The sequence below is a fragment of the Rhynchophorus ferrugineus genome, unplaced genomic scaffold, assembly GCF_030347505.1.
Source record: "Rhynchophorus ferrugineus isolate W39M unplaced genomic scaffold, kcgeb_rfMv2 rfM1, whole genome shotgun sequence".
NCBI classification, from domain to species: domain Eukaryota; kingdom Metazoa; phylum Arthropoda; class Insecta; order Coleoptera; family Curculionidae; genus Rhynchophorus; species Rhynchophorus ferrugineus.
Window position 1 is genome coordinate 62,907,372 of NW_027472580.1, and position 25,474 is coordinate 62,932,845.

The 25,474-nt window shown below is 29.3% G+C and overlaps 1 protein-coding gene across 1 annotated transcript in view; it reads left to right on the top strand.

Annotated features, from left to right (window-relative positions):
- The first annotated feature begins 5,482 nt into the window (after nt 1–5,482).
- Nucleotides 5,483–25,474, top strand: part of LOC143198751 (uncharacterized) — a 292,680-nt gene continuing 272,688 nt past the window's right edge. Inside the window, exon 1 of the mRNA XM_076408252.1 lies at nt 5,483–5,633. The gene's annotated coding sequence lies outside the window, so the exon portion shown is untranslated. The remainder of the gene's footprint in view (nt 5,634–25,474) is intronic.

The window sequence follows — 25,474 nt, forward strand, 5'->3', positions numbered from 1 at the left end:
AGAACTTTAGGGGAGCTGCAGTTTGCTTCACACGTGATATCGGGAAGTAATCGGTTCAATATGCAATATGTTATTCAATATTATATTATCAATCAATATCTTGATCAAACCTTACTTATTACACACTTAAGACAATTTTTTAAACTTTTAATTGTAACAAATGTATTTATTTTATTTTCTTGCAAACTCTGTAAATACAGATATTTTTTAACTTCTTTAAAAAAACAAAACAGCAAGAAAATTTTTTGTGATGGATCGCGGCTTTCCGACTGCTGCGCCCTCTAGAGAACATTAGACAAACTGTAAATAATTTTGAGGATCATGCAGATGTATTAATTTTTTTTGATAATTTTGAACTAATTCTTTGAGATATGGCCCCTTCATATCATTACTAGGACACCCTGTATATTAAGTAAAATCCTAAACAGCTTTTTTATATTGTTAGATCATGCATTAAGTTATTAAAAACCGTTTACATAATTAAAATTGGTGCTTTTGCTTTAAAAATATCGAATTTTGTTCTTATACTGTACACAACGTCACACTGTGTGCCTGATGAAATAAAAATATTTTAAAAATTCGTCGAACCTTACCGCAGCCACCTATCTAGTTTAGTTGGGACTATAAAGCATTCTCGAATTCATATAAATATATATAAAATTCTTGAAAACTGGTCCAACTGTTTAGGAGGAATTTAATTATAAACGGATAGAAGAATCATATGTATACGTTAAAGATTTTTTTACGCACCTATAAAAAAACTGCGTTATTTTGTTCAAGGGATAATTTTCACATATTTTTTACGGGATTCATAATATTATCTTTATTTATATCCATAATTTCTGTGGGGTTTATTTTTTGTTCAAAATACTCTCCTAATGTTTTGCTAAAGTTTGTTTCATCTAAAATGTTAAAAATAATCATACCACTAGTTACAAAGAACAAATAACTTCTAATACTTTACATTATTGAGTATCAAAGCTAATAAAATATTAGTTCAATGTTATGAAATATTTTAAAACTGATTTTGTGTTTTTATTCAAATTATCAGATACAACATGTTTTCTTATAATAATTTTTAAATATTTTTTAGGTGATTCATAATATTAATTTTATTATTTATTTTCATAATTTCAGTAGGGTTTTATTTTTGTTCAAAATACTCTACTAATGTTCTGTTTGATTGCATAACCTAAGTGAAAATGGGTATCGTCACTGAATATTAAACTATTTACTCTACGCTGGCTGGGAAAACTTCCAATATTCTTTTAGTGAAAGTTGTTCTTGACACTAAACCACTTTCCTTTAAACCTTGTACTAATTGCATTTTGTAAGAATGGAATTATGTTTTTTTTTTCAGAATTAAGTGGAATGTCAATTTAAGTATACCCAGAGAAAGCCGTGATTCTGTAATAGCAGAATCACCTATTTGACGAAAACGTCCGTCCGTCACAGCTGCAAGTTCCCGCCTTGATTAATTAAGTGCAGAACACATTCCATGAAATATCACCATCAACTTTTTTAGCAAATTACTATAAATAAAGGATTACGAATAGTCTGATTTTAAGCATCTATAATATTGTAATATAAATGTAAATTTAAAAAAGACTATAAGTTGCTAATACTGTTTTATGTGGTTATATGTGGTTTGCTTCTAATTTGTTTTAATTTGTCAGTGTTTATCTAAAAATATTATGTATATCTGTATAAAGGATTCGGGTATTGTGGAGTTCCCCCAGTAAGGAGAAAGAACTAGGTGCAATTTGAATATTAATTGAAGTTATATGATAATAACATTACTGTTAAAATTTTGCGAATTGTGCGATTTGGTTATTCGACAGTTATAGTGTAATTATGTTATATTAGACATTTTAATTGAATTAATTCATATTACTTCATATTCATATACTCATATTAATTGAAGTTGTGTAGATAAGATTTTTACGCTACGCTTGCGTATTAGACGTGAAATACGTGGGATCTACATTTTCATTGGCTTTCTCTCTGCCTTCGACTGTCTACAGTGGCTATCACTTTCGGGTACTTTGAGAGCGAACATATTTCCATAATAATTAGTACACTTCTTGAGCCATTTTTCTTTTGACCAAACTCTTTGACCGATCTGATATTCGCTGATGATAACGCTATGTTCGCTAAAACAGGTCAATTGAAAAGTCGCCGGCCTAATACATAGAATTAAATCCATACATTTTTTAATTTACCCTAACTTGACAGCTGTCAGATTATTAGTTTGTGAATAGCATTTTCAGTGAAACAACTTTTGTTATTGTGAAAAAAAAATGGATAAAAAGGAATTTCGCAACAGTCGGCTGGCAAAGTTATGGCGTTTGTATTTTGGGAAGAATGCGCAAGGAATACTTTTTATTGACTACCTTGAAAAGGAAGAATTATTAACAGCGACTATTACATAGCGTTATTGAACCGTTTGAAATCGCCGAAAAACGGCCGCATTTGAAGGAAAAGAAAGTGCCGCTTCACCAAGACAATGCACCGTGTCACAAGTCAGTGAAAACGATGACAAAAATCCATGAATTGGGCTTCGAATTGCTCCCTCACCCACCGTATTCTCCAAATCTGGCCCCCAGCTACTATTTCCTGTTCTCAGAACTCAAAAGAATGCTTGCTGAGAAGAAATTTTCGTCGAATGAAGAGATGATCACCGAAACTGACGCCTATTTTGAAGCAAAGGACAAATCGTACTACAAAAATGGTATCGAAAAGTTGGAGGGTCGCTATAATCAGTGTATCACCCTTGAACGAACTTATATTGAATAAAAAAAATTATTTTGCCAAAAAAATTTGTTTTAATAAGGTAAGCCGGGGACTTTTCAATTAACTTGTTTTTATTGAGAAATTATTAAAAAAATATATTTTAGAATTAAAAAAGAGATTGAACCAGAGAATATTTCACAAGAGATAAAAACACACCATTTCAAGATTCTCCATGTTAAGTCAAACACCATTCGGAAGTGCTACGAAACATTGACGTCACCTACCGTTTCCTAATTATAATATCCGCATTCCAAGGTTTAAACTTTTTCGTGCGTCGATTTTATTTGATATATTTTTAATCTTAGATTTCCCAGTTAAAACATTGATTTTGGTCTATCGACAATTTTTTCCAAAATTGATTAGTCGACAGTTACCATACTGTGTAAGTGAAATAATAATTTTAAAAATAATACTGGAACTTTTGTAGAACTGAAGTGAATGAATATTCAAGAAATTCCAGCCATGGTAGAATATTGAAGAACATTAAAAATATTATCTATATGATATTATTAATAAGTATAGGTCATGGTTTTAAATTTTACCCAATAACAGCACAATTGCCAGTTGTCCGACATTTGTAAAAAAATCAAAATTGCATCGATGCCAAACCTATTAATTTGATAATTTGAAGATACAAATGCATATATATTTGACATACAAAAATAATAATTTTACATAGTTGATAGTAACAACACAAAAATGGCTTATAATATGTACATTTGATTATAGATATTTTATTTTGTTAAACTTTTAGCAGCTCTGTGGAATAGAAAAGTATATCTGATATTGTATTAATAGTAACAGGATAGAATCTGGATAAATAAAATGCAGAAGTTGTAATTTTGAAGTTTATTTTAATAACAGCCGTATTAAATTATAAATACGTGCAACTGCAACACTTCATCATTATGTACTTTACAAAATTTATGTTTAGACATGCTTTTATATATTAACTTCTCCTATGAATTCTTGAAATTCCTAAAATTTACTTGACGTACCTGATAGTCACTTGATCGTCTGTACGCAAGTACTGTTCCAAATATTTGAAAGTTCTCTTTGCCACAACACATACATACCAAGCTGTAAAAACTTGAAGAATTAGCATTGTCCATTCAAATATGTTTTAATTACCCTTAACCTGATGAAGTATACCCCTAGAATTATTTGATGTACAAGAAACCAGATATTTCATATTGGCTTTTTGTAATCTTAACCATGATGTGATTTGATTAGGATTCGAAGAAGGCTTAATTAATAGTAATAATTTTAATTAATGTTTTTCTTTATAGTTTGACAATATATACGTACAGCAGTGAATGACAGTGAATGCTCAGTGGGTTCAGTTTTAGGTCCATTTTCTTTTATTTGGTACACATTGGCATCTTGAAAAATATATATTGACTTCATGCACACTTGTAGGACTAAATCCATTGCATTATATTAAATATAATTTTCCATATTACATGGTAACTAAAAAAGGAAAAAATTATAAGGGACTCATATACAATAAAAAAACAAATGAGACCTGACCTCAAATGTTGACACAATCAAAGGTGTTTAAAATAGTAAATACTTATATTAGAATGGTCTTATTGTTGTGAATAAATTAATATTTTTCAAACTATACCGACTGTTACGCATCTTGTAAGATTTAACTACATTTTTTTTAAACAATATCTGACATTTTCTGCCTTGGAACGAAAATGCACAATTTATTTGGAGTTTCTGTCGATGTATAAATAATTTAATTAGGAATCCTCATACTATCAATACAGAATGTTTAATTATAAAACAGTATTATCAAAATAATGTATAAATAAGACATTTTAGTTCACATTTAAAATTACATTACATCAAATGTTAATTCTTTCAAATCCATTTATTTTGCAGAAGTAACTTTTATTTCGGGTAAATTAGATCCGTAGAATATTTAGTCAGCTAGTTTATTGTCCAATAACGAAGATTGCATATTATTTGGTTCCTTTAACATGGTTCTGCATACAGTTTTCAGTGAATTCATATCAAACAGTTATCTTAAATAAAATGGATGACGAATTTTCAATTAAAATTAGTATTTACGATTGATTTACAGCATGACCTATCGGAAGTACCATATCTATAAACGAGCTTTAAATTATAAGGAATATTAGTAGGAATAATATTTCTAGCAGTTATATTTGATAGCAGTACGTTATTTAACCCGTTCTAACATATCACTCGAATACGTCTTAAAATACACAGTATGGTCGAAATTGCGCACGCGTATAGAGTAAATGTTAGTTCCACATGCCACCTGACGATTTTCTGGAGGTAATATATTTCACGTTCTACAAATATGTGTGTGCTATTTTGACCTGTCGGAATTAATATTGTTGATATTAATCTATGGATCGAACATTTGTGTGGGGTTATTTAAGTAGCAATGATTGAGTTTTATCGGTATACGTCTTTATAATATATTCTATATAAATATATATTCATGTTTATCTATTCTAATCTTTTTGAGATCTCTAATTCAGCATCTTAAAGATCCCCCCACCGCCATCCCGACACCCCCACCACCATCCACTTGACAGTCTCGCTTCCGGCCTGTCGCGGGCTTCGTAGGTTGGCGACGGCGTCCTCGTGCCACTCGCGCAGCCCTACGGTGTGCCGGCCGACTCCCACCGTCAGTCTACTGACGGTCCCCGATCCCCTCGAGCCGGGCTGCGTCCCCCAGTACCGCACTCCAACCCTGGCCGGTGTGGCGCTCTGGTTCGTTGTGCGTGGTGCGGGGTCAGTCTCTGTGCCCGTGCTTCTTTTCCTCATTGATTTTCCTCTTCTTTGACGAGCTAGCAAAGGTAAATGCTGTGCCAGCCAGCCACCATTTTTTCTTGCTTGCCCTGTGTTGCACCCTAGTTTGTACAAATTGTGTTCCTTTTTAATTTGGTTACTAGTTACTTCAGATAGCTCGGTAATGTGGACGTTGAAACATCTACCTTTAAGTATTTACTCTCGAACCAATACGATTTCCTTATAAAGCAGAATACGTACTAAGAACTTTGAATTCGAAGCATTTAAACTTCTTCACTTCTAACTCACGCTACATACTATGATCTTTATTTCTCACTTTTACCTAAACAATACTGTCACCCTGAAAACAAGTGTTCTACTAACCGGAACTGCAACTATTCATGTGCTTAACGAAAATTTGATGAAACTATTCCAGGAAACCAGAATTAAATGTGACAATATATACAATTAAAAAAGCAGATATAATAACTAAATCAATTTTTATTTTTCCATATTTTTTATTGATTAAGATATTTAAGTTTGTTTCACTCAAAAAGTCAAAAAGAATCATAACACCAATGAACAAATCACTTGTAATATTTTACATTACTGAGTATCAAAGCTAATTTATATGAAATAATGATTATTTTTGCTAATGAAATAAGAATAGTTCATTGTCTTTGATTTGAAATGAGTATGAAAATCTTGAGTTGTACCTTTACGTTTATAGAAAAATTAAAACTAACCTAAAATAATCTTGTCTGAAAGAGAATCAACCTATTTATACGGCTAGTTTAAATCTTACAAAACATATATTTTTATCACTAAATGAACATCTATAGTAAACCTAATATGCCCAATTCATATTTTGGTTTAAAATATTAGTTGAATGTTATGAAATGTTTTAAAACTTTGTATTGATTTTGTGTTTTTGTTGAAATGTGTTGCATCTAAAATGCCAAAACATATCATGCAGACGCTGCACTTAACAAATCAAAAATGAAACAATTGTAGAGGTTTTAAAATAGAATTAATATTGGTTAAAACATATGCTATTATAGTACATATTTATGTCATTAATTTAATTTAGGCATCATGATTTCTAAAACTGTTTAAGCCATTGTTATTTGCAAACATTATATTGATTGATATATTTAAGGTTATTCTTCGAGAAAATCTTATGATATATTCACTAAATATATTATAACATTGATTATATTCAAATTATTGGACACAACATGTCTTCTTGTTAGAATTGCGAATAAATTCTATAGAAATTACTAATACACAAATATTTCTCTGAAGTAATTATTGTTCAACGAAATATTTTATTGATTCATTTTATCAACCTTTTTTTATTTAGGCTGTTAAAGAATGTTAACAAACTCCAATAAATAGCCAAATATATGTATGAAATGTTTCTGTTGTGAAATGTATTGCATTTAAATACAATCCTAAGCTTAATTAAGAACATAACATTAACATTTGAAAGTCGTGTTATTGTGTCAGTATATATATATATATATATATATATATATATATATATATATATATATATATATATATATTCAATTTAATAACAATTGTAAAGTTGTATATATAAGACCAATATATTTTCGCAGTTAGACGAAAGAAGATGTTATCAATAAATTATGCTAAAATCGATGTAAAAACAATATCCTAAGATATATTTTCTCGTTTGTTTCATTCTTTTAGAGCTTTGGTCCAAATAAGCCCCATACTATAGCAGAAGCTTGTTTTATTCGAAGAAATACGTAGTTGATGATCAGATGATCATTCTGCTACGGATTGCTTGTGTAGCAGAATAATATGACAATGCTTAATGTCAATGATAAAAATATAGTAGAAGGTCGAAAGTATACCAAGATGCACAATCAAAATTTCAAACAGATTGCAGACATCATCATTGAGTTCTACTATAGGTTTTAATTCATATTTTTTAATTTATCATTGAAGTTAGTGAACATGATATCGTTTGAATAAGTGTTCAAATAGTTGCATATAATTCCTTAAATGATACGTTCCCCTAACCGTTACTCTAACCTTATTATTTTCTGAATATTGTATTTTTTGATTACTAATTATATCGAGTGAAATTATTCAAGAGCATCAATATAGATATGCTAAAACCTGAGTAAATTTTTGAATATTGGCCGTCGAAAATATATTGCTTTAAAAGTTATATGAAGCATTTTTCCGATAAGGTTTCTGTATAGCGATTAACATTTTTTTTAATAAGACAGGACATAAAAGTTTTATTTATCCTAGAAAGAAAAAAGATCTAACTAGTTTATGTTCCCAACATATTATGAAATACTATATAAACTAGATAGATAAATAATCAGTTATTCTGTAATATATCGTAATTCTGTAAATATAAATAATACCTTTTTTAAATTATTTTATTTTGAAAAGGCCTACATTGTAATTTAAGCAATGTTTATTTACATAGGTAATTTTTCACTATTATTATTATTGCTTTTTAATTAAAAGATTAAAAACCATATTGGGATAAATTAATTTTATTTAAATATAAAAATCTTTATCATGATTGCAACATATTTATATTGGACCTCATAGGAAAATAAATAATATTTCTGTACTGTAGCTATTGTTACACAAAACGTTTTATTGATTAAAGCATTCAAGTTTATTTGGTTTAGGTCGTTAAAAAGTATTATTATAACTTCCTCTAGTAAAACAAATTTGATTATTAGTTCGAATATCAGGCTAATTTTATATTAAATAATGTATTGTTCTGTTATAGATTTGTTATTATAATTAATATTTAAGAATTTTCTGTGATAAATCACATGGCATAACTTTCATAGTATGAATATTTTGTTTTTGTATCGATATTAGTATACTGCTTTTTCGACACCATATATGTTTAAAATAGAGCTATTTCTCAACACAAGTAAAATACAGCAGCATTTTTTCTTCTTTTCGATTCATCACCTTCATTTTGATTCACTAATTTATACGTTTATTTATAGCTGGATTTTCTTTTAGTACTGTTGTAAGTTGTTCTTGCGTCTAAGTTACAATCTTAACTTTCTAATTTGCTTACATATGATCTCTAATGTTTCCCGCAACGAAAGTGCTATAGTTAAATCATCTGAAGCAGACTTCCTTTTGAAAACCTTGTTTTATTACAATATCATTTGTTATTTTTAGTGAACAGAAGAATAAAAAATATGATTTTGTTTCTACATTTCTCATAATTTATAGTGGTCTAATAGTCACTTTATTTTTAAATGAGCTGTATAGGTCAAAATGTTATTAAGTATCAGTAACGGTATCCATTATAAATAATTTATGATAAAGTATTAAATTTAGTAGTTTTTTAATATTTAATGTCACTGTGTATTATCCTATTCATCAGCAATATTTTCTCATATTAATACACGTGATACAGAAACTGTATCATAAACACCAAGACTATTTCACAGAAATGCTATCAAACATTGTGATTTATTTTGAGAATATTATTTAATTCTTTAAAGAACTATTGTGGATTTACAATAATAAAAAAATCAGCATAGTGCAGTAATAATGACACTCGATTTGAGAACAAATTATAGAATTTAAACACAGCTCCTTAAAATTGATGCCATTGATTAAAATTGATCGGCATTGTAAAACATTTTTAATGTCGTTCAGGATATCGTGATACATAGTTCGAGGAGTATTAAATTGGAGGTATATTAACAGGAGAATTTTTTACATCCACCATTTTTGAAAGTATAGGTTATGGAATGTTGGAGATTGCTATTGTGTTTTTTTTAATTTAAAACCAAAAAAATAAATAAAAATAAGCAATAAAAATTTGGAAGGTGAAGCATCTATAGTTTGTTTTGAATGCGAAATTAGGCCATATTTTGCATATTGATCTAAATTCTTTCTAAATGTCTTTCATTAAAAAGTGATGCACCAATCAGAGAAAAGCATTTAAATATCATGAGTTTTATCAAATATATTTTATTATTTGTTGTAACCTATATTAGTTAAATAAAAAATGCCTTATTGTAGCCAATTTTTTAATTAATTAATTAATACTAATTTTATCCATTATTCTATGCGATAAATAAATTGATTGTGAGATTATAAGTTTTTATTTGTAGTTAACAATTGATAAAAATATACTTATAATTGTATCATATGTCAGAGAAAATGTTTTTAATGTAAGTTTTTTTCATAAATTTTTTTATTATGCAAATTATTGATAGCAATTCATTGATATAGTGAAATTTCATGATAATGATTTTGGTAATTAGAAGAAAATACATTATCTGAAGAAAACAGAAAGATAATTATGTAATAATTGTATGGAGAAATGTGCTCACAATTTTTTGATAAATAATCTCTGAATATACATCGCCGAATTAATTATAATGGATTCACTTTTAATGTTTCCTTTTTCCTATCAATTTTTTAAGGAACTGCTTTTACTTTGGAAGAATAGGCTACTTTGAATTTCGATGAAATTAACCCCAAATTGCAGATGTTGAAGGAGAGTTTGTGATGGACAATATATTGATGATAAACTATTTTACCTAAATATTTGATGGTTGTATGGTATTAATTGATCTTAAAATTCATAAAACAAACCTTATAATATATTGGCATTTCAATTTTCAACTTATTAACAATATTTAATTGAAAATACGATAATAACGAGTTTTTAAATATTTTAGTAGATATAGACACTGTTTCTTATTTTAATTATAATTAAATGATATTAAAATATGATTTTAGTTTTTAATTTATATTACTTATTAAATATAATTAGGAATGTAATAATGTTTTTCGTGGCTATATAAATCTGTAATATTCACAGTATACTACTTACCTTGACATTTATTAAAAATCTTCTAATAAAATATATTTAATATCTCTATTGATTGGGATATTCGATTAGTTCAATACAAAACTAACATTAAATTAAGAAGGAAAAAACCGTACATGACATGATACAGGTGTATATTAGGTTTTAATTATTAATACTTACATCATTGTTTGTATTCGTATGTTATTTAAGTAACTAATAAATTAAACATATATAAAATGATAATAAGCAAATAAATAATTAGTAATAAATAAAAAGAAGTTTTTTATGCTTTTATAGTGTTATAATGAGATATTGTAAATGTATTTATAATGAAACTGAGAAATATACACCTCCTGGCGTAATGGTTTTAATTACGTATCGATATTATAATTATATATGAATATATAAACAAATGTACAATATCGAGCTACAGTAGTAATAGAGTTGCATCAGGATTTTAATGAATCGCATTTTTTCAAAAATGGCTGTTTAAGCAAAACAATGTCTAATTCCTGGTACCTAATTCCATATATCAGGTATTTCACTCCATATTCATTTCATGCTTCAATCCATATTTTATTTCTGGAAGTTACATGGTAGAAATACCCACATAAATCTAAAACGTCTAAATATCGCAAACTTTTGCACGATTTTGGAGGTATTTTTAATTTAATGCTGATAATCACTTGTTATGATACCACTATGCTTGAAAACCAATTTCTTGAACATTTTAAGAAACCTAGCCATGAAGCTACTTTATACTGCTACTCTAAGGTTCAGTTCGTTGCAGCTTCTATTTATAACTTTAAGATACTGCATTATTGTTTCATTGTTAATATACATACATAATTTTTACCGACCAACAATTTTGATTAATTATATTTTTTATTCGATTTTATGTTTTCTCTCCTTACTGATAATCGTCAGTAACGTCAGCATTGAGCGGTGTGGAAGATACTTCTCAACCAATAAGTTGTTCCCTATTATTTAAGAACGCCCTTTATGATATTGATACACGTATTTTTTGGACCTAATTTCCGCTATATAGGAAAAAATAAGTCTGCTTGCTCTACTTACTTTACTCTTTCTTTTTTGTACTTTGTTATACTCTCCTTTTATATCTTTTTATATCTTCTTTTTAAATATGAGATCAAATATAGTTTATTTCATACTGATGGTATGAGGATTTGGTCACCAAATTTAGGTAACCAGAACGTGAAAATAGCATTTGTAAGTAAGTAGTTGTCGAAATATGTTTTTCCACTGGTATTAATCAAGTAATTAATCATTATAGATGGAGTTGCTGAACCGTGTAGTGGGTTATAGTTGTAGAGCTGCACGAAGAATTTTCTCCATATATTCAGATGTTTTGTTTTTATTCGTACCGCACAATCTCCAATCAAGTATTTTACCTTTAGGAGTGAAACGTTTAGCAGATTGTGAATATATTCACGCTTCTATGCAGCATCTTTCAAACAATTCCAGTATGCTTTTATTTCTGATTTTCTAGAGTTTGCCTAATTTAATCTACGGTATTTCTCAAAAGCTTTGACTTATGCCCATTTTCACTGTTTCGAAATTTGTAGCCTATCCAGGGCTATGTTTTTTACATTTGTATCATTCAGGTGCTTAGGAGTCTAAAATTTATTAACTGCTATTTGGATATTTTTTATTCCGCATATATTTCGCTCTAGTCGTCATTTATTGTGATAGTTTCGCTATGACGTGGAGGAAAAAGTGGTCATGTTCCATATCATGTTACAATCGGGTTTCCTCATCGCTCCTACATCGTTGTGCGTCGACCGAAATCATCAAATCAAGACAATCAGTTAATCGAGACATAATTCAACACAGCTGAATAAATATTTCGTGGATTTTTCATTATTAGCTGGTATTTCAGAGATTAGAATACGATTTTTTGACACCAATAGGTAGTAAATACATTCTTATAGCTAAACTTTCCTAAAATGTAACCGAATCTCATATGAGTCTTTAAATATCCAGCCAAAATGTAATTAAATTGATTTCAAATTGATTTCGAATTGAACTAAAAGCTTCTTGTTGTTTAAATTGGTTATAGGATAAATTTTTGGGTGCATAGTAAGCTTTTTAGGTAGTTCCATACAAGGAGAAAATATGTGTTCTTAATCTTACCATTTTATGTGGTCGTATCAATGTCACTAGAAGCCGTAATTTGTCACTGATTACAGCGACTGGGGAAAACCATTATTTCACATCTAATCGTGCGTAGCTCAGAAAGATCAGCGATTGCGCTGTTGCCTTTTCAAGAAGAAGACAAGGTTTATTATCAAATTTAAAATAGTGTGGACTCTAATTTCGGGAAACTATTCATTCTTAATGCTCATGGTGAAACTCTGCAAACATTTTGATCAGCCGGCTGTTTACTAAAATTAGAAGTTGGAGAAATTAACCGTTACCTTGATTGACGGCGGTAAGGCAGCTCAGCTTTTAAACTGCATATTAATTTGAATTCTTTTGAAAATGTTATCTAATAACACTACACAGAATTATTGCTTAACAAAGGTAGTTTTTGAAGAATGAAGGAAATACAATTTACGAATAAATTTTATGATACTAAGGGTGGTCTGAACACTTTCACTGATATAAAATACCCATTTATTTATGTCTCTGTTTTAAATAGTTTTTATGGTTAAAAAAATGACTACTTTGGCGCCATAATAATTTGGTACAATAATAGAGGTGGCTTAACTCTATTATATTTTCTACATATATATTTTCTATATAGTACATCAGTAATTGTAGCGTAATGTAAACCAAACTTTCAAATTATATAATGGTTCCAGACTTCAAAATAAAAGTTATTATTTTCACAGTATGTAGGTTTAGGCCTATTGAGGATCCACTACGTAAAATAGCAATATAGCATTACTCAATACCTTATGAATGATGTGAACATCTGTGTAAGGACAGATTCACTGGCTTGCTAACACTAAACACTAAACTGATGGATTGTAAATTTAAGTTTCGAACACTTTCGAAGAAATAATAGTAATAATTTGATTTTGTTATGTTCACGAAGAAGATAAGTATCAACACTACATAATACATTCAAATTATAACTATATTTAAACTAAGTATTCTATACATATTTTATATCTAGGCTTCATACCGATTCTTATTTGTTCATCTAACACTGGCCACATTGTTAAATCAATTCTTAATATAATATTTTCTCGACTTCGAGGAACTTTAAACAGCTCATTTTTTTAAGTTCGTCGAAACGTATTCCGAAAGGGTATAGTCAATTAATAAAAGTTTTTTATTACTTGGTGTCGTAGCTTTATAGCAGACAGTAAAAAGAAAAGTTTTGGCTGAAGTAAAACAAAGTGTTTTATAAATCATTAATAGAATAATAGTTAATCTTATCAGATTAGATAGTGGAAAAGTTTTTATATATTGATTACACTAAAAGCTTAGGGATATTGTATTCATATCATATTTTAGTTGATTATTTCCTATTTAATTCTATATGGTTGAAATTATGAGATGTATTTGATGCAAAAAAAAATCGAAGAAGTAGCATAAAGTTCAATGTAGGATGCAATATTGGCCAAAGATCATTGCAAAATAATTATTGGTCTTGAAGGTTACAATTAATTTGAAATTTAAAGTTATAAGTTAATACATTAATGATTTCTATAATATAAATCATCAAATCAATATCCTAAATATATAATTAATATAATTATAATAAGTTAATATAATAGGTTAATATAATTATAATATAATAATAATCGTAAATAAATTGACGTTATTGATATTACATTCAATCATGTTTATTTGAAAGCGTATATGTACTTTTTACATTATATTAGAGCAGTAGAAAGATGTGCTATTAAAGTTTAATGTGATCGTACAACTTTTCCACATGAAGGATGACAAAAAATATTGGGGAAATCAATAGATTAATGTAATTCCTTCTGCAATAATTATAATACATCTGAATGCATATTATTGAAAGTATGGGTAAGCAATTAAAGGTTTCTACAAATCTATCTCAGTTAATCCACGATCCTATTAAACCTTAAAAACCTGTTGGATAAAAATTCAAGTAAATATTTTAATTTCTAGTAATTTTTTATGTATTATATTTAGTTATTAGTAATATTTATAATATAAACGATAAAGTGAAAGAGTGACAAGTTACTAAAAACTAGCAACTGTAAAGTTTGATTCATCAAGGATAGTTGCAAATATATAATAAGTTAATAAGCAATCCAGCATTTTTATTCGTATATAAAATATATGAATATATGGAACTAGAAAAATAATAATATTAAATTTAATCAAATAATCATATTTGTATTTAAATGCAGGTAAAAGGAACGAACCTTAAATGTTTTTAAAAGTAGATCTATATAGATAACGATATAATATAATGTTAAAATTAACAACTTTCATAAACTTTTATAAAATATATTTTAAAGATAATATCACGGATGATTAAAAATTCTATATTATTACTTAAACATTTCACAAAATAAATATTATCCGACTTTTGCTTCCCGTAATTGTGTTTAAAAAGTTTTGGAAGTAAAATAACATGAATTGTATTATAGGGAATATGTTTTATTTAGAATATATCAACATTATGGCAACAGGAGTTGGAATATAAACCATAACTGTAAATTAGTACTGATTATTATTATTGCATTAAAATCGAGTTATGAAAGTATTGATAGCGAAATGAAATAGGTTGTAAAAGGAATATGTTCTCTATATTACCAATCGCACTACAATGTTAGATATGTCCCTACGTATGTATGTATGTGTACCATAACTCTAACATATGTCGCTAGGCTTAAATATGCAATTTTATGATTTAACACATATGCTACAAAGCTATACATGTTATACTCTGCGAAACTAACACCGTCATAACACTTTTTAAAAAATATGAAGTTTCGTGGACATTCTCTAACCTTAAATACGTTTGAGGCGCGTTTTCGAAAATTCAAAAGTGGTGATTTAGATGTGCTAGATTTTTTTTATTCTGGTCTAAAATCAGGGTGTGGAATGCATGACGCATATCGGGTCGCGGGGACTTGCCCTGGAGTGACAAGTTGGACCGGGTTATGTGAGACTGCCTCTGGGCTTACCAATACACTCAACCGAAACCGTCTCACAATTGACCCCAGTGGGTTGCTACTGCTACTGCATTAAATTTTCGAATATAGCAACCAACAGGGCAGCCGTTACTGGGCACGAGGGCCCGGCAAAAAAAACAGATAGTGAAATTAACTATAGATTCCCGAACTTGAGTTAACACACGACTGGATGCTGTCGCATGGCGCCAAAAGTTATGACTGCAGCGACGGATGAGGTCGTTTCAGCCTGAAAAATAGGGAGGATAGCGGTGACGCGGTGATAAGCTCCCAGCATGTCAAACAGCTCGCGAAGAAGCGCGTTTTTAGAAGAACTTGAGCTGAGTTGTTGTTTGTGGAATGAGTGCGATATGAAGTGCTTAATTTCTGGAGTATCAGTTTCCCTATAAATTACTTCTGACAAATCATGGAGCGACAAATCATGACTTTCATGAGGTGCTTATTTTGGAAAACTAGAAGGAAACGGCTTCAAGGTTGACCTGGTTGGGTGTAACAAATTTGAAGACATTAGATCCGTAGAGGATCGAATTATCACCTTGTAAAATAAGCATTTGATGGATATGGGAAGTCTGCTAGAATGGCAGATTATAGCAGATAGTAGGTTAGCACAGTACCTAACGCCTCTTATGGAAAATGATGGTCTGGGTTTTTAAGGGGTTGATTTGCAACCTCCAGAATTTGAACCACTTGACCGCATAATACAGCTGCTTCTATAAACGTTCATGAATTGTAACTTCGAACCTGACGGTCGTGAAGAAAACAGTGTCGTCAGCGAAAAACGCGACGTCGTATGCTCTTTTCTCGGCAGATATGAAATAAAGATATAAATAAGGCTAGCGACAGCGGGGAAGCCTAACCGCACGGACTTTGCGATCAAACCGTCGTGCCAGGCCTTGTCGAAGGGTTTACTTAGGTTCCGATTCCTATTTTTGCCGATCATAGTCTGTAGAGACTTTGGTGACACAAAATGTTTGAGATGAAAGGCTGGGGTAACTAGTGTTTTGATGGAGTTGGATTCGTTGATGACAGTGTCGTTGCCTTTATGTTTAGTGTTTTTTGCGGGAGGAAAGCATTTCATCTGGGCCTCGTAGGTCTCTGAGAAGAGCTTGGTCAGTAACTGCAAAATTTCCTGTAACCGCCTTCTCATAAAGCGATACCGGTCAAGGAAAAGTTGGAAGTACATGGATGGCATATATTAACGCACCAACCGTAGTCTCCAGACCTTGCCACCTTGTCCGACTACCAACTTTTCGCATCTATGAGACACGCGCTTGCAGTCCAGCATTTTGCCAATTTCGAAAAATTTGCTCGATGAATAGTTTTGCTTACAGGGCAAACAGTTTTTTGAGATATTTTGGATAAATAAAATTTTCCATTTTCTTGAAAATCATGTAGTTTTTTTAAAACAAAACTGGTAATGACTTTCCAGTACACCTGATATTACCATAAAATAACAATTTGTATGTATTATGTTTGTTTGTTTTATATGTTTTCTAAAACAAAAACAGTTCTTACGCGACTTTGTAATACCCTGTATTTAACAACGCTGGATATAATGAGAAATTTAGAGTTTATATACTTATTTGTACCTGATGTGTACTTAACACATCATGTTTAAAAATATAATATACAGTCATTATTATATTTCATGACTCAATTATAATGACACTATTCAATGTTATGGAGTAGTGAGTCTTAAAATAATTAAATTAAAATGATGTTATTCGTACCGTTTCTACAAAGGTATGCATCATTATGTATATTTAAAATTCTAGCGAATTATAATATATGCTTTCTTATCTAAAACAAGAATTGTAAGTGCTTATATGAATTAATAACAATAAACGCTGCATTGATATTGTGACAAATATATAAGTAATGCTTCCTGAGAGGAAAATGTTTATTTAGGTACCGTAAATAGGCATAAATTGCTAAATAATCGAAACAAATCTACCAGATGGTAACAATCAACCCAACGAAAATATAATAATGATAACAAAGATGCTTGAATTCTTGAAATAGTAGATTAAAAAATGAGAAGAATGAACATATATCGTCAGAACATAATATAACATTGGAAAATCACGTGGCGCATCTGTGTGACAACAACTTAATCAAAGAACCAATCAAATGTCTCCACAGCAATTTTTTTTCCTCACAGGTGCCTATAATCAATTTATTTTAGTTATAATCAAATTATTTGAATTACTTCAATTACAAATTACTCATCTAGATATTGGACGTAGCCAATCTTTTCTCCACAGATCCATATTGAGTTTTTTCTGTAGCTGTTTCACTGGGACATCTTGTACATTTGTGTTAGTGATTTTCCATAAGCAAAAATGTAAAATTTAACTAGGAAAGTCGTCTTTGTCGCGTCAGTAGCCAGGCTGTACGAGCGTTTGATATCTTATGGGATGGTCTCTAAGTTGATCAGTTGCCAGTCAGTAGGATTAATGCCAATTAACTATGGTTTGGAGTCCATGTTAAACAATGGATCCAGACACACAGAAAAATCCAAGAGATTGGCGTGACTAAACCATTTACATACATGTATTTAATTAAGGAATATTGATGTAACTAATTTAAATGAAAATTAATGAGTAATCAATAAGATTTGTGATTATATGTTGAAAGTTATGCGTAAAAGGTTAAAGTATATTCTACAAGCGGCATAGGCCAGTTGTTGCTATATAAATCTGACATTGATTTCATGCGAAATGAAATTTCGCTACATTAGTGTGGAGGTCAATTAATCCAATATAGATGTGGGCGGAGAATTCGGCGAAATAGTTTGTTAAATACTACAAAGAGTATTTGCTTTTTGAAGAAAATGTTTCAATATTTTGGTTAACTGACAGGTCTAAAACTGTTTTCAATAATCTATTTTTGTTATTTTAACTAGTGTTTAGGAAATATCATTTTGAGCAGGTAATATACTAACCGGCTTTAAAATATTGGGTCTAAATAATAAAGAAACATTTTTAATTATCATTTGTTTTAACAATATAATTTCTTGCAACAAATTTATAATAATCACTACATAGTATGAGTTAAATATTTTATAACGAATCTACGTTTTCGTTGAATAAATGTGTATTACTTTACTGAGACCATCTTTGGGAAGTGTCTAAAAAGTAATTGAAGTTCCTAACGTTCAAATATATTATGAAATATTACAAATATCTTCAAACACATTCAACTACATTTAAATTAAATTACATTTACTTAAATTAGTACTCTTGTAAAATATAATTGAATTGTTTTTCATTGAATATTTTCTTACTGGGCTATCTTGACTATCTTCAGAATTAAATATGTCCAATTTTAATGGCATATGTAACCTAACATATATTTATAGTAGCATAATATATGTTAAATCAGGGTTAATTTTTGAATATATTGAATGAATGTTATCAAGAATATGTTGTGTTATTTGCTTCTCTGAATAAACAGTTAATCATCCAACATATTTTATCATTTATATTAATTTTGTCAAATATATTTTCAATTTTACGTGGGGTTTCTATTTCAAATTACTTATAAGATGTTAATGCAAAATTTTCTACCTTTTTCGAAAGACTTAGAATTATTATTTAAGCAACGTATAATAAATATATATTTAAAAATATGTAACAAATTATAATTTAAACGGAACTATACGAAACTAACGGATCTACTATACAATTTTAGGAAACAAGAAAACCGTGGGTGCTGTTTGAGAACATTTATATTTACGCACTGTATATAAGTATATATAATATATATGACAAATGCTATTATCTTTGTTACTGAAATATATATGATGTAGATTTGGTCTATCCAAAGTAGCAGTGTAACTTATGTCATCTCAGTGTAAGATGTCAGAACGTCGCAATGTTGTCGTATTTAACTTTGACTTTTAGTTTATTTTAGCTTTTATAGATTACAACATTCTAATGCAAATAATAAAAAATAATGTACTTTGAATATACTATATGTTAGATAGGTACAGTTTTCTAGAGAATAAATACCACAAAAATAATTAGAGTTGAAGTAAAATTGTTTCAATATCAATAGACTTTATATATACATAGATTCAATGTTAACAGCGTGTTGGACAAAGAGCAGAGTAGAGTAACATTCAAAAACCTATACTATTTAGTCGGAAAATACCTAATTTGATCTAAAATCAAACTTTATTTAGACTTATCGGGTTCAAAGATTGCACTAAAACACCACATCTATTAATCTAACTATCTCAACTAGTAATCCAATGGTGCCAGAACAATGTTGACCAATGCTTATCGCTACTTAACCAACGAATTACGTAGATATCCAAGATTTCGCGTTAAAGCGTGAAATAAGTTTACTTATTCCTGGTTACTGAACACACCGGAAATCATAAAATCGAAGCAGACCAAAATATATCAACTTGTATAGCGGATAATAGTTTAATCTAAATTTTAATTTTAACAATATTAACAATATTACTAAATTAATAAATTAATACAATATTAGAACAATATTAATAAATTAATTTTATAAATTAGGTAATGTAAAATGTAATAAAAAACTTATTCAATCAAAATTCCTCAAAATAAACAACAAATGTAATGAATGTCGAAAAAACAATCCATGAAGACAATCCAAAAGTTCCATGATCAGCGCCTGTATGGCCTGAATAACGTTATAATACTAAATGGAAATCTAAAGAAAATAATTAAAACCATGGAATTTTATAGTTAGGATAAATTGTCTACAGTAATACTTCACATTTTCACCAATAGATACCGATGATCAATATAGATATAGGCATATAACATATTTGTTATTTGAATATATAACTATTACATATTTTGATACATTGCAAGTATACTAAAACTTACTAAAACGGTGATAGAAACAAGAAATATTATTATAAACCATGATGTAATTTTGAGTACATAATTTAATTTATAATCTGATAGTTCCTATTATTAGCAATAGTTAAAGGTCATTAATATTAAGGATTAAGTACAAACTAAGAGAACATTAAAAAGACGGGATAAAGTATAGTAATTTAAACGGATACATATAATTGATGAAAACGTAAGATTCTTGCTGTATTTTGTACAGATGAGGAGAAAAAACGGTTCCTTGTGTAATAGCTCAAACGTCCTGGATATGGATAATTCATAATTCCGATGGGTCGGTTTACTTGTGGATGGTTTTCATCACGCGATGTTACCACGAAATTATCGACGACACAAACTTTCGGTTACAATTTGGCCTCGTTCTAAAACTTTTGGGTGATATTTGGAAAACAAGCCTAAAAACCTTATATTTTTATTTAATTTTTATTTTCTAATTGCATAGCCCTGTATAAATGGCAGTTGATTTGTATTTGAAATATCGTAATGCCCTCTATATTACATGTTATTATCTCGTTTATTTCATTTTATGTTAAAATATATTTTTTTGTAAAATAAAAGGTCATTTGAAAGGTTCCCGAACTGACACACAGATACTAGATTTAAATCCATATCTTTTTAGTTAGTCCTAACACTCAAAAGATGCGTGTATAAATTTGAGTGTCGGATCATTAACATAGTTTGTGAATCATAGAATTTTGAGTTTCTTATTTGGAACTTTTGTTATAGTGAAAAAATGGATAAAAAGGAATTTCGCGTGTTAATAAGATATTGCTTTTTGAAGGGAGAACATAGAGTTGAAGTAAAAACTTGGCTTGATGCCGAGTTTCCGGACACTGCCCCAGGATCAACCATCAAGGATTGATATGTTAAGTTCAGACGTGGTGAAATGAGCACCGAAGACGGTGAATGCAGTGGACGGCCAAAAGGGGTTGTTACTGACGAAAACATTAAAAAATCCAAAAAATGATTTTGAATGACCGTAAATTGAAACTGAATGAAATGGCAGACACTCTAAAGATATCAACTGAACGTGTACATAATATCATTCACGAATATTTGAATATGAGAAAGCTCTGTGCAAAGTGGGTGCCGTGCGAGCTCACTTTTGACCAAAAATAACGATCAGTTGATGATTCAGAGCAATGTTTGAAGATCAAGCGCAATAAATCCAAGTTCCTCCGTCGATATGTGACAATGGATGAAACATGGCTCAAATCATTTCACTCCTAAGTCCAATCGACAGTCAACGTGCGAAAACCCAACAGTCGGCTGGCAAGGTTATGGCGTCTGTATTTTGGGATGCGCATAGAATAATTTTCATTGATTGTCTTGGAAAAGGAAGGAACATCAAAAGCGACTATTAAATAGCGTTATTGGACCGTTTGAAGGAAGAAATCGCCGAAAAACAGCCGCATTCGAATTGCTTCCTCATCCACCGTTTTCTCCAGAACTGACCCCCAGCGACTATTTCCTGTTCTCAGATGCCAAAAGAATGCTCGCTGGTAAGAAATTTTCATTGAATGAAGAAGTGATCGGCGAAACTGAGACCTATTTTGAAGCAAAGAACAAATTGTACTATAAAAATGGAATCGCAAATGGAAAATTTGGAGGGTCGCTATAATCCGTGGGTCCTTGAAGGGAATTATGTTGAATAAAAAAAAACTAATTTCGCCAAAAAAAAATGTGTTTACTCTGGTAGGTCGGGGACTTTTCAATTGACCCGTTATACCTTAAGCACCATTTTATAGTAAATTCATATTTTACAACTGCTAATATTCGAACAATTCCTGTAATGAGCAATTTGTCTGAGCAACTGAGCTCAGAATTTCTGACACTATATGGTATTGTACAACTTTTTTTTTCTCAAGAATTAGTATATTTTAGAAAAAATAGTATAGTGTTTTGAAATATAGAATGTATAGAAAATTAATGAGGAAGGAAATATATTATTTTAATTGCACATGATCATATGTTATTCTAGATAAACATCTCTAATTGCCCTATAGTATATAACTCTTTATATCATAAAAATTAATTCTTTTATTCATTGTTTTCGATAACTACAAAATCTTGATAATAGATAAATCGCAGTATTTACTACCTGAACAATATCTAAAGAATCTGCATATTGTAAGTGCAATATTCCAGAAAAACGTTAGTTCATAAATTATTTATTATGATAAAAATGATAGGGTTAATTAACATACCATTGGTAAGTTAAATAACATGTTGTAGAGATCTTATAATTCTGATCTATAGAAAAACTGTTGCTTTAAGCGATTATATTGTCATCGCTAAAACTTTTATAAGATATATAAAAAAACTGGTGATTTGGAGCAGCATCGGTGGACATGTTGAATCTCTGAAGTCAGACCTAGTAACTTGTATTGTTCCTTTGTACTGGTTATTTAGTTATTACACGATTATCTTTTATCTTGACTAAAGACGGAAATACTTTTGAATTAGAAAAACTTTTACAGGGATATTATATCATTTTTCCCACGGACTAAATAGAGCTGTTTTTATTTTATTGATTTTGTTGATAGATTGATGACGATCTATTCAAAAAATTATAGTTTTAACTTTTTTGCCATCAATTATATTTTGTTTGCTATTGTTAGAGTATTGTTAATAATTTATATCTAAAATTGTTTTCAAGTTTCATTATCTGTTCTGTGTGGTTTGAAAAATTTACTTTCGAGATCTTATTAGGTACTTGTGATATGCTTATATCATCTTGAAGTTTAATTTTTCTATTAATTCAAACTTGTGAGAAACTTATATTTAAGATAACAGCAAACAATTTGAAACTATTTGATTAAGATTAAGAAATCAAGAATCTTAAAAGATAAAAGAAAATTATTACCTCACAAATTTGTTCATAATAATTTCAGTTGATTCATTATCGTCATTTTGGATGGCCAGGCAAAATATAAAAGTTCTCTTTCGTTTATTAATATAATAGATATCTACCACTACTAAAAAATATGCGTCAATCTTGGAAAATCATTGACATTCCAACCAATATTAAATATCTATAACCTTTTTTATGCTCTGCATATGGCCGGATTAAAATGTAATGGTGTATTATGAACAGTTAAAGAGGAATGAAACCAAACTGAATCAAAACTGTTGCTGAAAAAGACATCGATATATTTCTATCGCCATGTTTCTATGAAATATAGAAAAACTACTCTAGAAATTAGTATTTTGATTAAACCTAAATTGTTTAGTCAACCCATTAAATAATACGAATTATTCTAGAGCTAATTTTGGTTATAGTTGTCTAAATTACTCTTTTAATACTAATTTTAATATAATTTTATTCAATACTATAAGTTCTTCAATTATGTAATATTTAAATTCATATTTTTAAATAGTAAATAGAGTAAATAAAATACTTTTAATTATTAATTAATATTAGATAGTGTTTTGTATTTATTATATTACCTCCTTTATTGTATTACTTATTATGTACTAATAAAAATAAAATAATATACAATAATATATAAAAATAATAATAATCGAAATCCGATATGGAAAATGATCCCAGTCACGCCAGTAACCGGGCTGGGTAAGACCGGATGTCTTCTGGTATGATTTCAAAAGTTGGTCACTCGCCAGTCGGTAGGCTTAATGCCGAGGACTGTAGTTCGGAGCCCACGTTAAACTGTAGGTCCAGTCCAGATAAACCCTCGTTGGTAAAAAGGAGACTTTAAAATATATATAAAAATAATAATAATATTTTCAAATATAATTTATTTTAACATTATATTATCATTACGTTAATAACATATTTATTATCTAAGATATATATTTGTTACATTTTAATATATCATATTATAGTACATTTGAACATACAGCCACAATATTTTGTAGTATGGGGTTGTTTTATTATATTTACGTTTAAGTCGTTTCTACACTACCGATGAGGTAGAGTTTTTAGTGTGCTTTTTATGTTGTGGTAGTCCTTGAAAGTTTAATCAACCTTATTAACAATTATATATCTAAGTAATGTATTTTGCCCTCATTAATGAGCATATTTACCTTTTTTATGTTTCTTAGTCAAGTAGTTTAGATGAGATAACATTTAATGTCTCCTTATTTTCTTCTGTTTCTATCTGTATATATTTTTCTTTATAAAACTCTACGGATTACTATATTCCCACAAATATATCATCTTCCCATACATTTTAATGCGATGGCAAATGCAAGGTATATTCCAAACAATTATACGTACAACTATGTACACAAATCTTGCACCCACTTCAGTATGATTATCTCGTTCCTGCTCGATGTATCTGATTACAAACGCCAGTTTATATTATAATTTGTTAATTTTAAATTATTATCACTAATACTTTGAAGAATTTTACAGACATATAGATTGCATATCACTGTTAACACAAATCGACATTTATAGGCTGATTCAGTCACTTGTTTCGACGCATTGGGCAGTATTCTTTTTTATATTATTATATTTTTTGTTATTTTATAGTAACAGTTTTAGGATAAAATGAGAAGGAGAAATGCGCTCTAACCTAATCTTATGTTTTCACAAACTGCGTTTGGCAGTATATTCAATGTCATTTAGGACGGGATTTACATTATGCTACTACTAAAATTGTTATACTAGTTAAGAGAATCAATAACACACTCATGATAACTTAGAAATATTAATTAACTACGAGGCTTTCTTTAGAGATTCAATACATTTTTGAAAAATTGCGTACACTATTTATTGTTAGTGCTTCTTTTCGTATTTTCAATTCCACTACTCCACTATTTTTTTAAGTGTTTATAAATGATAACTTCATCATTAAATTAAGCAGGTTTCTGATGTAAATGTGTAATCCATTTTCAAGTTTATTCGAAGGACTTACTCTTGAAGCAATATAGAATAAATATATATTTAAGTATGCATTTAAAAATATAAAAGAAGTTTTAATTAATTGGAACAAAACAAAATACAACGAGAAAAGAAGAACATATGTGGATATTGTTTATATACGCAC